We start from the raw sequence: 7,911 nt of genomic DNA, 5'->3' as shown, positions 1-7,911 counted from the left end.
TCTCTCTTCTTTCCGGCATTCCTAATCTCCATACGTTATTTCCTTAGACACCCCCAGGCTGGCTTAGGGAAGGGAGAGAGAAAAACAGTCTCCGCTAAACTGATGGTTTTCCCTCTCTCTTCTTCCATACACTGGGGTGTTGGGCACTAGGGTGTGGTGACAGGGCCAGATCTACCTCTTAATAGGCCCCACAGAAGCCACAGTGGCTGGTATCTCTCTCTAGGAAGTGGTTCTCTTACCATTTCTTTGTAACTTAGTTTTGCTCCCATGCTAGCTAGGTCAGCATCTGAATTTGCTTGCCTTCTGGATTTCCCCCAAAGGTCAGTTCGGTTTCACCCTATGGAGGCTGCTGGAGCCTCCCATGCAGCCAGTCTCTCCTCTGGGCTCCCACAGTGTTTGGGATCCACTTTGGGCACACTGTGATATATTTAGATGTTTTCAACCTTTTCCCTTGGCATGACTGTGAATGCTAAATGGGTAGGGACTGGAGCCTATGCATCTGCGTTGCCCAGGACAAAGCACTAGATCTGGCATCTCTCCAGCCCACAATAAAAGTTTATTGAAAGAAGGAGGGTAATGAGTAAACTTAAGAGATAACGAATGAGTCAATTCTTGGGTAAAGAATGAAATGAATATGTGAGTGAACGACTGAAGAAATGAGCTGATGAATCTAAGCTTAATAGTCCCGCCATCCTATTCCCCAGCCTCCCAGGGTGCTCCCCAGAATGCCATGTGCTGATGGCCCTTAGCTCTCAGATTCTGGGAGAGCAGCCACCCAACCCATGGTAATGGAACTGTTAGCTCAGGAGGCAACAGGCTCACCGTGTAAAATCACAGTCTATTCTAGTCAAATTAACTAGGTAATACTCTGCATTAGTGTAAAATTCTCCATCAAACCATGAAGACTGGCATTTAAAACACTCAAGACCTAAGAAGGGGAGGAGAGGGCAGAGAAAGCAAGACAAAACCGTGGCTTTTCCTAGCAAGGAATTTTCAAAAGGTTTCCCGGCCTCTGGAAGCAGAGCAGAATCCCACCCAGGATCCTCAAAGCCAATGCCCCCGCTCCTGCCTGGGCCTCCTCACCCTGACTTCCAACTGCCTCATAGGCTCTTTCTTCTCTTTGGGTCAGAGAAGGGTCCTATATTGAGCCTTTCTATGGGAGCTCAGAATGCTGAGGGTATCAGACAGAAGGAAGAATAAGAATCTTATTCAACATGCCATGTCATTTCCTGGTGCCGCCCTGGCACATGTACCCACAAGGAAGCCATCCCTACATCAATTCTTAGCACCCTCCATTCCAGAAGGTCCATCACCATAAATTCCCAGTGGTGCCCAGGGATCCCCCTAGTGGCCCCATAATTGAATTTGACAGAGACTATGCCTGAGTCTAGGTGGGATATTATAGATAGCCTCTTTTTCTGTCAATGACAGTTACTAGGCATCTCCCACAGCCAGGTGCAAGGTAGTGGAACAGAGGACTTTGGGGAGGGGTCACGGGCCTGAATCACAGGTAGCTGTGGACCTACGCTAGACTATGTGTCTATCTTTCTCGTGCCCACAGCGGCATGCAGTTGATGCTTGGCAAATGCTACAACAGATACTTGCATTCAGCAGTAAAACGGAAAGTAACAGAATCAGTGATTTAAGGTACCTCTGTGTACACCCATCAAACTGGCAGCCATTCATCTCAACCCCTCGGGGTTTGGTCCTGGAGCCTCCACAAGAGGGGGAGAAAAGGAGGTAGCCTCCCAGGGGATTATTCCATGCTGCCGGAGCATACTGGCTGCTGTGCCCTGGGGAGCTGGCTCCCTGCATAAGACAGATCGTATTAAGCATACAGTATTCGGGGCCGCATTTGGAAAAGACATTGATTCTAAACGGCTGTTTGCCATTGACGAGCCACATCACCAGGGCTGAAACAGACAGCTCTGGGTTATCTGCCTTGCATCCCCTACCCAACCCCCAATTCCCTGTGTGGGCACACACATGCACCCCAGGACCCCACTTGCTCTAGCCCTGTGCCCAGGCTGATACTGTATTCTGGGCAGCAGACTCACTTGGCAGAGACCAGATGCCAGCACATTCCTCCCTGTCCCCTGGGGATCTCAGGCCCAGCTGCAGCAGGCAGGCAGCCTTGGGACCCTGCAGTCCCCACCCCCATGCACCCAGCCCATCAACATATCTCCCCATCTCCTGGTCCCCTCTTCCACGCCATCCTCCCTCCTTGATGCTTATGCCTGTGTAGGCAGGAGGCAAAGCAATGCGAATACATTAACATTTCCTTAATTCTATCTGCGCCTCCAAAACTCTGAGTCACAACTGGGTGGGTTTTCGTGCCTGGTGAACTGTCAGCCTCATTCAGAAATGCCATTTTCTACTTTGTTCCTGGATTCACAAGGAGACAAGTGGTGGGGCCCATGGGGGTTGGAGATGGCACACCCAACCCTGGCTGGTCCTTAACTGATGACAGATCAGGGCAACCAACAATTCCTAAGAGGAGAAGCCATACAAGATCCTACAAAAACCCTAGTACTTTGTATAGTAATTTTCACCTTGTGCAAAATGCATTTACCTACATCATTCTGTCATGTGTATACCCATTTATTTATGTGAAGACTGAGGCACAAAGATTCTGAAATGTCCTACCAGGATACCACAGTTGATAATGATAGATGCAAAGCTAGTACTCAAGTATTCTTACTCCAAGTTCTCTCTATGCCACCTGGCTTTTATGTTCCTGGAAAAATTCCAGGTAATGTCATCTCTCCCCTAAAGTTGGAGAGTTCAGGTTTGACCTTGTAGCAGGGGTCTTTCACATAGGAGACCTCAGGCATGCTTTCTAGGCCAGAAGTGTTTTAGAAAGCTATGGATCTGAATGTCCAGGAGGAGCTGAAGTTATGCTCCACAATTGTCCCCACTCCCTGCTGTGGCATAGAGCCCATTCATATGTGTACATTTCCCACCTGACTGTAGAATTTGACCTTTGCATGAGGTTTCTGGCACATAAGTCCAGTTGCACATTCTCATGGAAAAAGGAACACTATGGCGATGTGATCCCTAGGCTGCTGGCCGGTCCACTTTGTTCAGAAATAACTCACTTACTCTTGACACATATTAACACTATGTGTGAGACAGGCTGTTAGGCACTGGGTAGATACAAAGATGAATGTATGGCCCTTTCCCTCCAACAAAGTAGTCAGTCACAGAAAACAGATACAATCATAATCTAAGCTGACAGCACAGATACAAGATGCGGTAGAACCAGGATAGCTGAAGGGTCCAAGGAGGAAAGGGGAACAGACCTCACAGTGCAGAAAGGGAGGGTGAGAGGGCCCTAAAACAAAATTTGACTTTATTGCCTGCATGCCTCAGAGACCTAAGAGAATAGGTTTCCCTGCCCCAGACACCCAGGACTTCTGCCTGGCCCAGGGCTCTGTGCCAGTCTCTCCACCAAGACATTCCTGGACTCCTGAGGTCAAGGGCAGTGCCTCAGCCCCAGCTCAAACTTTTGACCCCAGGGGCTGTGCTCACTCGAGCATCAGAAAATAAGAGAAACTGCTGAATTTTTGCTTAAACACAGGAATGCTGAGACCACAGGAGCAAGAGCTACTGGGAAAGGCGGAGCACCCACGTGTAGGTGTGACCAGGACAGAGGAGAGTCCAGGTCAGCTTTGCCCTCAGACCTCTAAGAGACCAGGGAATGTTGAGACCTGTCTTGAGCCTTCCCTGACATCCAGGGGTCCAGTCCAATAGGTGAGCCCTGCAACAAGAATTTCATACAATGTGGGTGTTTCTAGAAGAAATTCAACCCAAAGGAGTTGGATGGAACCTACAGGTATAATACTTTCCAGATAGTAAAAGCTCAAAGTTCACAAAAAAAAAAAAAAAACAACTTACTTGATCAATACTTTCCAAATAATAAAAGCTCAAAGTTTACAAAAAAAAAAACAACAACTTACTTGATCAAAAAAAAAAAACAAACTTACTTGACATTCTTTGAACCATAGACTAGCATTCATTCATTTACTCACTGTCCATTCATTCATTTCACAGTTATTAAGCTCTGGTTATGTGAGCCGAGCACTGTACCATTCATTCTTAATCACTGTGCTCCTAAGTGTACTTTTAAAACAGGTCTATGGAGATATCATTTACATATCACACAATTAACCTACTTAAAATGTATAATTCGATGATTTTTAATGTAATGTATTCACAGATTATGTAACCATAACAGCAAATAAATTTGAGAGCATTTTCCTCATCCCTAAAAGAAACTCCATATCCCTTAGTTAGGACTCCCCAATCCCTTCATTGCCCCTCTCTGAGGTCTAAGCAATCACCGTACTTTCCATCTCTGTAGTTTCCTTTTCTGGACTTTCATATGAACGGAATCAGATAGCGTGTGGCTTTTTGTGACTGGCTTCTTTCACTTAGCTTAATGTTGTCAAGGTTCATCCATACTGTAGCACGGATCAGTACTTCACTGCTTTTTAAGGCCAAATAATATCATATTATATGGAGCGACCAGGCTTTCTTTATCCATTTGTCAATGGATAGCCTTGGTATGTTCTTGAAAGGTAAATAAAGGGGTTAAGAGCTCACCCCAGGAATTGCACATAACTCAGACTAAAGGCTGCTAGGCACTTCCTGTAGCAACCTGCATTCCCAGTGGCCCTGGCCCCTGAGGGCTTATGGCTGGAACTGCAGCCCACAGGCTGGGTGCCCTATCTTTTTTTTTGCGGGGGGCGGGGGGGGGGATTGGGGATTGAACCCAGAGGTGCTTAAACATGGAGCTACATCCCCAGAATTTTTTTTACTATTTGTTTTAGTTTTGAGATGGTGTTGCTAAGTTGCTTAGAGCCTCACTAAGTTGCTGAGGCTGGCTCTGAATTGTAATCCTCCTGCCTCAGCCTCCCAAGTCATTGTGTACACCATGCCTGGCACTTGGGTACCCTACCCTAATGAGGCTCCAGGGCCATAAAGTGCTCCATAGGTGATGTTAACAGGCTCATATTTTTTCAAAGTACACCTTTCCACTGAAGCTCAGCAACTTCATCTTCAAAAAGTTCACACACATACACACACACCCTGTACCACCTCTTCATATCTCATTCCATGGCCAACACTGCTTCCTCCTTCTGTTCTTTGTCCCAAGACAGAGATGCTCTCTTCTCTCCTTACACGTGTTATGTCCTCTTCTCACCTAGTGAGGAACTGATAAGTTCATCTCCCTGGGGTTCTAGGGCCCAGTAACAGAGTAGAATGCCCTTCCTGGAGTTCTTAACAGTAAAATGTCAGGCTGTCTTAGATAAGCAAGACGGTAACTGGAAGATCTACGAAGTTGGGAGAAAACTCAGATCCTCTAATCCCAACTGCTTTTACAGATGAGGAGTCTAAAGTTCAGGTATAAAGAAGAATTTTCCCAAGGACACACAGTGGTTAATGACAGAATCAGTTATGACTGCTAAGCAAATCATTCCAAAACTTAGTGACTAAAGGCAACAACTATTTCTTTAGCTCACAGTTTGTGGATTGGAAATTTAAACTGGGCTCATCTGGGATCCCTCATGCAGTCTGTGGCCACCTGCAGGTCAACAAGATGGCACTACCTCTGGGGATTGACTGTCTGTCAATTGGACCATGGAGACCACTGGGCCACATGCCTCTCACCATCTCATCCAGCAGGGTTCTGCGAGAGTCAACAGAAGTAGTTAGGTCCTTTGAGGACCAGTCTGGGAACTAGCACATCATCGCTTCTGTGGCATTCGATTGGCCCAAGCAAATCAAAGGAGAGTCCAGATTCAAAGAGGATGGAAGTAGACCCCACCTCTTGATGAGGATAGCTGTAAAGTCACATTGCAAAGTTCGGGGACACAGGGAGACGAGCAGGATTGTGGCCACTTTTTGAAGTTGTGAGCCAGGACTGGAACTCAAGTCTCCTGGCTTTATGCAAAAGGCATGGCACCCCTTTCTGATCCCTTCCACATCTCCCTTACCTACTTCCATTCCAGGCTCAACAAGCTGATAAAATCAAGAAATGAAGCGGAGTAGACAGTGATCAAGGTCTTCTTGGTGTAGCTAGGAGGGAAACAATAGAAGCACAGCGTCCCTAGGGCTACCCCAATGTCTCCCCGACACACCCGGACCATCAACTCCCACTTCCTCCAAGACAGAGGTCTGGGCAAGTTCCCCTGTCTCCCCTCAACAAAGGCTCAGATCCCAAATCCCACTGCAATTCCCTGGCATGACCATGAGCTCTGTACGGCTCCACCATCCGAGATGGGGAGACAGCAGCCAATTTTCCAACACTGAATAAGATAGCCCCTGGAGTCACTTTTGAAACACCACCAATGTGTTATGCCAACTTCTTTTCTGGGGGAGAACAAAAGCTATTTTTCTCTCTTTTCTTCCCTTCATGGAAAAAAGCAAGACCCCCTTTTGAATTCAACTTTCTCCACTCTGGCATAAAAAAAAAAAAATTTTAAACAAATCTGTCAAAATTCCCACCCTGCCTTCCTAGTTACATTTTTTAATTCAGTTGGCTCCATGTGGGGGAGTTTTCTATTAATAGGTATACCAGGAGGCTTAGCGACTCTGGCAGCAGAGCACCTAGGAGAAAGCAGAGAGGGCTGACGTCGGAACAGTGAGCAAGAATCAAACCAGGCTTTAATTAGGAAAACATGACTTCCCTATTAACGTCCCTGTCCGTGAGATGCTGCTGCTAGGGGAAAAAAATGCCAAGAAGCTTATTTGTTTTGCAATTACGGATGAAATAAAAAATTACTTGGTCTAATTAGACCTCTTTTACTAAAAGAAGCGTGTAAAATAACCTCAGTTTCATTAGCAACTCAAAATGCACTACTCAGTGTGTGCTACATATGTTTAAGTGAAATGTGGAGGGTCAATTTGCTATGTAAATTTCCACAAATTTGGCTAAACTAAAACGATTAACCTAATGTGTATGCAAATTAACTTAATTGATAATGACTTTTCTCTAGGAACTTTAAAAGGGGGGAAAATATATATTCCAATTCTAACAATCCTCCAAAGTGTTCCGTCACCCAATAACAAAATGATATCTTGACAAATTAAAGAGAATATAATGAAATCAGATTAATTAATGCCAAGATCAATTAGCACATGCAAAGAAACAAATCTCACTAATAGACAAATCTAGCCATAATTTGAATGAGATTTTTGAAAGCTTTCCCTGTTTGTCAGTGTGTGTGTGTGTGTGTGTAATTCCAGCTTTGAAATGTTCCCTTTTATTTAGGATCTAGAATGTTAGAGCTGGAAAGGACCCTATAGCCTGAACCACCTACTTAGCCTATTAAGAAACAGAGCCTCGGGAGGTTTGTGTATCTGTGCCAGGTGGCAGAGACACACTCGCACTACAACCCCTGGCTTTCCTCTACTGCGCCCTGCCTGGTAGCAGCACCCACTGATGCCTGGAGGCTGGGAAAGCTGTTGGAGGCCCTGGGACTGCCTGATCCTACAGTCTACACTGAAATGTTTACCATATTAGAATGCGCTCGACATTAGAATATACCTATATATTTAAGAATTGAGGGGATTTTCATCTCGAGTCTCTTTTTCTTGACTCAGGCCACCTTTTTTTCACACCAAAAGCAATCATCAAAGAAAGTTGCAGAGCCTCAGCTCCCAGGGAGAGCTGTTTTCCTAACCCTGGTCCACACTGGTTTCACCTTGAACCCCCGCGCAGTTAACAACGAATACTCCAAGCTAATCATTTGGCTACCAGAGAGTTTCAGCCCACCTGCGTTTCCCCCTCCTCCCTTAACCAAGGACTCTGAGCTGACCGGCAGAGCTCCAGTTTGGGTTTTATTTTTATTTATTTTTTCTTGTTATTCCAGATGGTGGTTGCTGAAACAGTGAAGTCTGAATTGC

Source organism: Marmota marmota, unplaced genomic scaffold (assembly GCF_001458135.2).
Source record: "Marmota marmota marmota unplaced genomic scaffold, marMar, whole genome shotgun sequence".
Taxonomy (NCBI): domain Eukaryota; kingdom Metazoa; phylum Chordata; class Mammalia; order Rodentia; family Sciuridae; genus Marmota; species Marmota marmota.
Note: the sequence above shows the minus strand (reverse complement) of the source record.